Genomic DNA, 10,277 nt, shown 5'->3' with positions numbered 1-10,277 from the left:
TGTGTTTGGAAGTTGTGAACCTGTCTGATTGGGAAAGGGCTGGAGAGAGCCTGGGGAACTAGAAACTCCAAACATCTCTAGCCCCCAAGGGAATGGTGAGTGTAGGGCAGATGAAACAGGCCTTCATGTTAGCACCTATAGAGTTTGAAATGAAAGATCGTAATGGGATATCTTTGAGGTAAGTGGCATCACATTATCACTTAAACTTGGACGCAAGGGTCAGAAAAATCAGAGTGGCTTAATGAAATTTCATATAACGAAAAATGCCAGATGTAGCACAGTAGCACAGTTTTTAGAATTGGTTCAGCCACTCAAACATGGCTGGCTTTAGCATTCCTGTCTCTCTCGACCCTATCTTTTGTAGAAATGACTTTGTCCTCAGGCTCTACAAAGTGGCTCCCTTTGTGTAGGAGTAGAATGCTGTCATGATTCCATCCCTGTCAGTCACAGTGCTGACCAGGAAGAGCAAGAAATTCTATTTCTTTCTTATATTCACAAAAGCACCACTAGGCATCTCCTGTTCACTAGCTTTGATAGGGCTCTGTGCTCTCCCCAAAACCAGCCGGCGACAACAAGGCTGAATGAGACAGGAGGAGTGAACCGTTTCTCAAAGGAAATTGGGGTTACAGTTAGGATGGGGAATGAGTGCTGGTTGTCCAAGAAAAGACATGCCATCCACTGCCCAAAGTGTACAGCTGGCAAGTGGCAGAGCTAGGACCTGACCTTGCTCACACCTGGGCATGCCCATTGGGTGTAGACAAACTTGAGACAGTGACGTGGCTTCTGACTTTGCTACTTGGCCAATCTCTTAACAAAGGTAGTCCTCACCACCCCGGGCCCTGTAACTCGTACTGCGATCCTCCTATCCAGGGCTAAAATTGAGCTTACTTTTCCGTGGTCTGGGGCCAGTGTCCAGAGCCACACAGTGTAAGTCACCTCTGAGTCCAGCCCAAGAGTCCATGGGACAATAAGTGTTAACGTCTGTAACAGGCATTTTGTGTACAAAGGCACTGGGCTGGCCCTTCATCTCTTTGGCCTTGAATTTACTTCATAAACATTTCAGTGTCAACCACAATGCCTTCAGATCCCTAGCAGGGCCCCAAAGGAACGCACCTTGCTCTCTTGCTTCTTGGGAGTGTACACCCCATGGTGGGCCCAGGGGCTCAGAGCTATCTTATTCATTGGGCAGGAAGAGGCTGAAGGCTCTCTGGAGGAGGTGGCAGTGACTTCCAGGAAGAGGGGCCATTAGATGTGCTGACCTGCGTAGATCCTGAGTTTGGGAGGCACGACCATGGGAGTGCAGATGTGTTTGCAGGCTCAGGGCTGCATGGCTGGTTCATCCAGGCTCATCCCGGCTCATCCCATCCAAGCACATTCCCTGCAATTTAGATTGGAGTTCACATAGGTGAAATGTCTGGTATAGAGCAAGCAGCAGCCAGGGTTGGGGCGCCTGGGTGGCTCAGTAGGTTAAGCCTCTGCCTTCAGCTCAGGTTATGAACTCAGGGTCCTGGGATGGAGCCCCGCACTGGGTGTGGGGGGGTGGTCTCTGCTCAGCAGGGAGTCTGCTCTCTCTCCCCCCATCTGCCTCTCTGCCTACTTGTGATCTCTCTCTGTCAAATATAAACAAAATCTTAGAAAAAAGAAGCCTGGGCCTAGGACAAGTAGAAACATCCACCTTGCGGTCTGCAAGCCCAGGAGGCTACAGTTCCTACAAACAGGTGTCAGTTTACTCCAGGTTCACAGCGCTTGAGACATTCCCTTGCCCAAGATCCTTGTACTCTAAGTTTCTCTCCGTATAAATATTTCCAGTATCTCCATGTGCCAATCAGTTACCATCATTTGCAGCTCCTTGTTTGAGGCTGGTTCGCCTCTTCTGCATATGTTTGAGTAGTTTGTCCTGTGCAAAGCTGCTAGTTTCCTACAGCTGCCCCCAAACCGCAGTTAAATGTGGGCTCCGCCCGGTGCCCACTGCCCACCGCAGGCGGGGTGGGAAGGGGGGGGGCGGTTTGGGGGGAGAGTAATCACTTGGTGTGGTGGTTGTGATGGAAAGTTCTATCTGTCCGCGACCAGAGTTGTGCCTGATTCTCAGTGCTCACTCTGAGCTGCTCCAGGCTTGGTAACACCCCTGCATTTCACCCCACTGGCACCTCCAGCGCCCTCCTAATCTCGGGCCAGTTCCATCTGGCGCTCGCGGTTGCATCCCCACCGGGCAGCCCCCTGCCACTCCGCCAGGCTGGGGCACCCCTGCGAATCACACCCCGAAGTGGGGCGCGAGGGACGGAGCGGGCCAGGAGGGGGGAGACCGTGCCTCTCCACCTCGCGCCCCGCTGCCCCTCTGGCGGGACCCACAGTGTCACCCATGCCCCCTGACCCCCGCCAGGCAAGAGGCTCCCGCAAGAGATCACAGCGAGGGTACCCTGGCCCTGGAGCCGCCACGCGCCAGTCGCCGACCTCACCGGTGGGGCCCGCAAAGCCGCGGCCCCCGGGCGCCCCCCTCCCACCTCGGGACTGCCCCGCCTGCTCCGGGGCGCGGGGCAACCGCCTGGCCCCGGGCCAGGGCTGCAGAGACCTGCGGAGCCCAGGGGCGGGGTTCGCGGGAGGGAGGCGGCGGGAAGGCCGAGGAAGTGACGACGGGGCAAGGCGCCATCTTCATGGAAGAGGCGGAGGGGTGGAGAAGCTGAAGCTCGCGGAGGAGGGGGAGTACTGGTGGACCTGGGGGTGTGAGGGCGGGGGAGGAAGAGCCAGAGGTGGGAGCCGCGGCGCAGCAGGGCCCGGGGCCCCTAAACCTGGAAGGCCCAGCCGTGCACCCACCGGAGGCCATCGAGTGGGAGCTGAGAGGTGCCCAGGCGGACAGGGCCTACCTGTGGCTGCAGCGCAGGTCTGGGCGCATCCACCGTCTGCACCTGGCCCGAGGAGTTTCGTCATCCAGAATATTCCTGGCTCCTGGGTCACCGCCCTTCTGAACCACTCGCAGTTGACAGCCATGGTCATGAGTGGTGATGAAGACGTGCTCTGCTACCTGATGCATTTGGAGCTGAGGGAGCTCAGGCCGCCAGGACCCAATGCAAGTTCAAGTTTCGCTTTTGGAACAACCCCTACTTCTGGAACAAGGTGCTCATAGAGTATGAGCGCAGATCCTCAGGACTGTGGTATCAGTTCTGGTTTGCCAGGTCCGCAGCGTCTTCACCTGGTTCTGGCAGCACAGCCTCCCAGACGCTGACAAGGTTGCCCAGATTATTAAAGGGGACCTGTGGCCCCAGCCCCTGCAGTACCACCTGCTGGGCGATAGGCTGCCCATAGCCAGGAGAAGCCTGGCAAGGTGGCCCACAGAGGCCCCTCCTAGGCTCCACAGGTTCCAGTCTGGCTAAGCCCCTTGCTGGGACTTGGCCCCTACCTAAGACTCCCTTCTACCTGTGTTTAGGCCAATGACATAACCCTGCTATCTGCTTGAGCTTTCAGGCTCCCTGGCCCCTCTGAACGTTCAGTGGACTCTGCTCCAAGGCTGTGGCCTCCATGCCCAAGCTCTTCTGTTTCCAAGTGGTTTCATGCATCACATATCTGTTACATGCCATGGTGTCTACCAAGGACCTGCAGGTGCTAAAGATGGGCACTACCATCATCTTCGTGGTCCAGGTCTACCTCTGATGGTAGCCTTCCTTCCCACCCATTTTTCTTCCTTCCTGAGTTCTGCCAGGGCTGCCACCAACATTGTTGCCTGCTCCCAGGTCTGTAAGGGCCCCAACCACCACCTGGCAAGGCACAAGAAAGCCCCCAGCTCCCTAGGAGCTCTGGCATGCTGGCATTTCTGGGCATGTGCTCCAGCCAGGGGCCATGATGGGGGTCCCTTCCAGAAGCCTATTTTCCTGAGCCCAGTCATGGGGATCACACAGAATGCAGGCCCCCAACCGGCACCCTCAGTCTCTGTCTGTTTTTAGGCTGCCGGGCTGCAGGTACAGGAGGGGAGTTTCCAGTTGTGGGACCTGTCTACACCTGCCCAGACCTAACATTTTTTTCGTTTTCTTTAAAATGACAGCTCAGAACAAACAACTGAAGAAGCAAAGTTCTTAAAAACAGCTAAGCAGGCTGTCTTTTTAATTGAATCTTCCCCTTTTGGCGCTAGAGAAGGAGGGTTGCTCTGCACACGATGGGAGGGCCTCCCCCTTTGCCACCTCTTTCACATGCTCCGCCTCCTTTAGCAAGGGCACTCCCCCAGGGGCGGGGCTAGTTCTTTGTTCTGTGCTATATTCTTTTATTTATTTATTTACTTTTAAAGATTTTATTTATTTGACAGACAGAGATCACAAGTAGGCAGAGAGGCAGGAAGAAGCAGGCTCCCTGCTGAGCAGAGAGCCCGATGCGGGGCTCAATCCCAGGACCCTGGGATCATGACCTGAACCAAAGGCAGAGGCTTTAACCCACTGAGCCACCCAGGCGCCCCTGTGCTGTATTCTTTTAGACCAACTCCTTTCTTCTCCTTCTACCAGGTCCAACCCCCACTGTGAGACTGTGTAGGTGGAGGAGTTCAGTTGCCTCCCCCGGTCCTCCTTAGGGAGAAAGGCCTTGTCTTTTGCTTCCCAGGACCTGGGGAGGCCTTGAGACGAAACATGGTGGCCGGTGCTCTCTGCAGGGGAATGCAGTGGAAGCAGAGGCAGCTGGGAAGTTTCCAGTGGCTGAGAGACCATGGCATGTAGGGAGCAGTCTCCCCTGGTTCTTCTGAACTTTCCTGATTCATCAAAATGTTTTTAAAATGAGAATAATTACTAACAAACCACTGAAACTTGAGAGGTTCTCTTGGTCCAGGTGTGAAAGTGGAAAGTGAATGCCGTTTTTCGTTTCACGGCTTTTACGTAAGACCCTATGCTTCTCCTCCCCTGTTTCTGTCCGGTGGAGACATTGAGCTGTCCAGGCCTTCTTATTGCTTTTAGTTGAGAACATTTACAAGAACATCCATGTAATTTCTCCCTGCCGTGCCATTAGGGGACTTCAGTGGCCATTCGTGGTGGCGATCAGGTTGTTGTGGCCTGTTAATACAGCCCTGTGTGGTTCTGTAGGACTTAAAACTGGGAGCTGTTAGCATGTTCTGTGAGGATAGCCTCCAGAAAGAAATCTGCTAAGGTCCTGATGACTCTGTGCCCTGGCCGCCACGATGTAGCGGGCATTGCTGGATCTCTGCTTCTACACAGAGAAATATCCATGGGATGGTTTTGTCCAATCAGAAGAAGATTCATGGGGGCGCCTGGGTGGCTCAGTGGGTTAAGCCGCTGCCTTCGGCTCAGGTCATGATCTCAGGGTCCTGGGATCGAGTCCCGCATCGGGCTCTCTGCTCGGCAGGGAGCCTGCTTCCCTCTCTCTCTCTCTCTCTGCCTGCCTCTCCATCTACTTGTGATTTCTCTCTGTCAAATAAATAAATAAAATCTTTAAAAAAAAAAAAAGATTCATGGCACTACTGTCTCCTATCTGCATGGTTAAAAAAATAAAAACCTTTCAGTCTGGGGAAAAAAGCAGTTGGATGATATTATTCCTCCATCCAGAACGCTCCATTGGCAGGAAAAAAAAAAAAGTCCTTATTCTTTAACATGGCTGACAAAGCCCAGCCCTGGGCTTTGCCCCCTGTCTGGCTCCTGCTGACCCCGCCCACTGATGTCCTTACTCACTCGCCCCCAGTAGCCTCTCTCCTCCAAATGCAGCACATTTTGGCCTCACGGGTTTTGCACTTTCTAGAATTTTCTTCCTACAGATACTCTCCTCTCTGGCCCCCTCCCCTCTTTCAGGCTTTAGTCAAATGCCACTTCTCCAGAGGCCATCCCAACCTTGCCTATCTAGTCTTTCTTTACCCCGTTCTGTCTCTTCTCCCCGCCCCTTCAAGATTTTCTCCATATCACTGTAACTCTCTGAAATGGTCTTGTTTTCCTCTCTTCTCCTTCCTCCTCTGACAAGTCAGGAGAACAGTGACCTATCCGTTGGCTACTTAGCCGTGTTATGCCTCAGAAATTACTTGTGCAAGTGAATGACTCTCCAGATGTGTCCATAATACCCACAGCATTATCCCAGGCCCCAACAGAACAAAGAACAAGGCATAGTTCCCACTGGAGACCTTCAGCTGGGCAGTGACGGGTCTCTGTGTGATTTGTTGCACAGCTGGAGCACATCTGGGAATGAAAGGGGAACTGCTAACAATGACGCCAGGACAAGAAGCCTAACTGGTACAGAACCATCACTCCAAAGAGATGGGACCCAACTAAGTCCAGTTTGACATACAGTTCACCCCAAATATGTGTGATGGGGGATCGGAGGGTGGAGACTCCCCTGATGTTGGGACACGGGAGCTGGGCCTTGAGGAAAAGGCAGCCATTTAGGTAAAATGCCCCTAGGGAATTCCTGAGGGAGCAAATGGCAGGACCAAAGGCACTGGGATAAAAGATGCCTGATGTGTTCAGGGCACAGCATGGACCCTGGATATGGCTACTTGGAAGAGGCGACGCTGGATGGGTAGGCCATTTTCTGGATATTCAAGCCAAGGCATTAGCCCATGGATAGTGGGGAGGGATATCAGATGTGGTTCAAGGGTAGGAGAGAGCTCACAGGGTAGCTGGCCGCAAGGGGAGGGGAGTGTCTGCAACTCCAGCTCTCTAGTTGACAGTTTGACCCCAGGCTGCAGCTCTTCCAGGAAGCCCTTCGTGATTGCTCTTCCTTGCAACAATTTCTGCCACCTCCGAAGTACAGCCTAGAACCCAAATTTTTTTTTTTTTTTTTTTTAAGATTTTATTTATTTATTTGACAGAGATAGATCACAAGTAGGCAGAGAGGCAGGCAGAGAGAGAGAGAGAGGGAAGCAGGCTCCCTGCTGAACAGAGAGCCCGATGCGGGACTTGATCCCAGGACCCTGAGATCATGACCTGAGCCGAAGGCAGTGGCTTAACCCACTGAGCCACCCAGGTGCCCCTAGAACCCAAATTTTTAATACTTCTGCCTGGCCGGGCTACCTCCTCTGGGTTTCTCTTTTGTGTTAAACACCTGTTTGTGATGCTCCCAAAGGAATCAGAGTGAGCCTCTAAACATCCTGGGGACCCTAGAAACTGGTGCCCCAAGTCATTTGCCTGCCCTGCACCTGGTGGTTGGCAGGTGCATTTAGACTCCTGCAGGCCAGATTTGGGCCCTGTCACAGCCTGCAAGTTCTTAGGCCCTGGACGATGGCGCTTACCAAAATGGGTACTGACTGGATCCTTCTGCTGCCTGGCCAGCGCCATGCTTCTTTCACTCTGTGACTTATCTCAGCAAGGGGCCGTGGCAGCCATGGATCCCAGCCACCCATCTGGGGCAGGAGTCTCATCCTCAGAGCTCACTCCTGCTTGCTCACTCTTTCATGTCCTGAGTCACTCATTTGTTTACCCACATATTTTAGCAACCACTCCAGAATGGGAACCAGGAATACAAGATGACTGTTTTGATCTCTGCCCTCAGTAACCTCAAGAGCCCAATGATGAGGCAGAAAGCAGTGATACTAACCACTGATGTTTAGTGAGCACCTACTATGTGCCAGGGGCTTACATGGACACAGCAGCCAGAGTGGCTCTCTAGACCTGAGTCAGGTCATGTCCTTAGTTCTAAACCCTCCAAAGACTCCAATCACATGGAAGAGGAAAAACTAACCCACTCCTCACAACCTAAAAAAGCCTCATGATCTGGCCTCTTGTAATGTCTCTAACTTCACCTTCTCTGGCTCCCCTTCTCCAGATCACTTTTCAGCGACACCGCCTCCTGCTGGTCTTCAAAACTAGCTCAGAACCTTGCTTGCTCTGCCCTCTGCCTGGAACCTTCTCCTTCAGATACAAGTATGCATTCCTTACGGTTTCTCAGCTCATCTGTTACTATTTCACCTCTTCAGGGAGCCTTCCCTGATTACCCCCTTCTTAAAACTACCCTGCTGTGGCGCTAGGGTTACTCAGTCGGCTAAGTGTCTGACTCGTGATTTCGGCTCAGGTTTGTGATCTCAGGATCATGAGCTCCAGCCCCACGTCAGACTCCTTGCTCACAGCCGGCAGTCTGCGGGACATTCTTTCTCTCCTGTTCCCTCTGCCCCTCCCCTCACATTCGCTCTTTCTCTCTCTCTCTCTCTCTCTAAAATAAATAAATTGCCCTGTTGCTCTCCCTCCCTTTCTGTGGTTTGAATTTTGTAAGAGCACTTACAACCATCTGACATTACATTCTTACATACCTGCCTTTTCCCCTCCCCTTGTGGGGACTTCGTTCTAATCACCGCTGAGTACCCCTCACCTAGCTAACACCGGGCATGCCTGGGGCTTCCGAAACTCATTGTGGAATCAGTGAGTACTTTACATGCTCCTGGTTTAGGACACTCTTCCAGATGGGCCAGTGGAAGATTATCTCTGGGAATAGGAACCCTGTGTGGCCAGCGTAGCCCTTCTCCAGGCAGTGTCTGTGCCCATTTCTGGTCCCTCCTCCACAGAGATGGCTGCTTGGCTTACACCTGCGCCAGGGTGGAGGAAGGAGGTCAGAGCGAGGAGGGGCTTCCTGCTCCGGGGTGGAGAGCGACACGAGCCTCTGACCCCAGGGCGCTGCTCGCCTCTGCTCTCAGGACTCTGCCCTGTTCTGTTAGCCAGGGGAGGAACTTTGGACAAGTTTTTACAATCAGAAAAATCTGTCCCGAAACTAGAGCAATTAGCTGTTACCTGTAACCACCCTGATTAGAGTTTGGGGGACTTTGATTTTTTCCTCCAAGGACATGATTTCAGCACAGAAATTCAAGGAAGTCTTTGGTATCTGCTTGCCCTTGCTCAGCAGAACTGAACATTGACTTGGGCGGGTGAATTCTGAGGCCCCCGTCCCCCTGGTCCCCCCATCACTGCTGACTCAGGATCTCAAGGGCACGGGGCTGTGGTGGAGCAGGCACCCTCTGGAGGGCTGGTAGGCCTGTGTGCTCTTGATTCCCCACTTTGTGGCCTTGGGCACGGCTTCCTGGTTCTCATCTAAAGGAGTACTTAGAATTCCTTAGCAGGGGGCCAATGTCCCTGCAAGGTGCCCTTCCTGCATTTACACCTCTAGCCCACCAGGTGGCTGGCTTAGCAACAATGCTTCCCGTTGCATCTAAGAGAGATTCTAACTTTAATTGACTTAAACGCTCGTTTTTTCCTTGCGTGAACATCCACAGGTGAGAGGGGGTTGGGGGTGGTTTGATTCAGCAGCTCAATGATGTCTTCCAGGACTTAGACCTTCTTCTCTGATCTGCCATCCTTCCTGTTGGTTCCATCCTCAGCTTGGTGCCAAGATGGTGGCACTAGCCCCAAGAGTCAGTTTAGGAAGTGGCAACTCCAGAGAAGGCTGATTGTGACTTCCCATGGCTCCCTTAAAATGGAGGAAACCTTGCACAGAAACTAGACTTTCCAGATCGTGTATCTTGTTGGCCAGAACTAGGTAACATGTCCACTCTTGAATGAGTTGTAGGCAGGGGTGGAGCACAAAGCCATGACTTGCTTGGAACAAGCATCAGGGTTGAAATGGATATCTGCCCACAATGTCCAGTAATGTAACTGCCACAGAACAAAGTTCAAGAGTATTTGCAGGATTACAAAAATAATCCAGTACCTATCAAGGTAAAAATCACAATGCCCGGCATCCGGTCAAAGATTGGCAGACCTATGAAGTGGCAGGCAACATGATCCAAATTGAGGAAAACAAGCCATCAAAACCAACTCACAACAGAAACAGATGTCAAAATGAACAGATTAAGGACATTAAAAGTTATAGCTATATTTCATGCCTTAAAAAAGTTAAATATACTCTCACACACACAGTCAAATGACCCTAAGATCAGGACCTGAGCTCAGATCAAGAGTTGGGACACTTAAGAGCTGCCCAAGGGCTCGTAGGGTTAAATTTTTTTTTTTTTTAAGATTTTATTTATTTATTTGACAGATCACAAGCAGGCAGAGATGCAGGCAGAGAGAGGGGGAAGCAGGTTCCCTGCTGAGCAGAGAGCCTGATGCGGGGCTCAATCCCAGGACCCTAGGATCATGACCTGAGCCGAAGGCAGAGGCTTTAACCCATTGAGCCATCCAGGCGCCCCAAGGGTTAAATGATTTTTATAGAGCTGCCAACCATTCAGCTGGGAAGGGACAATTTCTTCAACAGATGGTGTTGAGGAAACTGGGTATCTACACACAAAAGAATAAAGTTGGACCCTTACCTTATACCATATACAGAAGGTTGTATGGGGCCAAGTTTGTATGTGGAAGACAGTATGGAGGTTCTTCAGCCTC

The 10,277-nt window shown here is 52.2% G+C and overlaps 1 pseudogene across 1 annotated transcript; it reads left to right on the top strand.

Annotated features, from left to right (window-relative positions):
* The first annotated feature begins 110 nt into the window (after window positions 1-110).
* On the top strand, window positions 111-3,368 carry LOC309870655 (putative testis-specific Y-encoded-like protein 3; annotated as a pseudogene). Its single transcript has 2 exons — window positions 111-178; window positions 2,381-3,368. The product of its transcript is annotated as a putative testis-specific Y-encoded-like protein 3 (transcript).
* The last annotated feature ends 6,909 nt before the right edge of the window (window positions 3,369-10,277 follow it).

This window comes from Mustela nivalis (genome assembly GCF_964662115.1).
Source record: "Mustela nivalis genome assembly, chromosome: 8".
In the NCBI taxonomy this organism is placed as follows: Eukaryota; Metazoa; Chordata; class Mammalia; order Carnivora; family Mustelidae; genus Mustela; species Mustela nivalis.
Note: the sequence above shows the minus strand (reverse complement) of the source record. Positions and strands in the feature narration are given on the sequence as shown.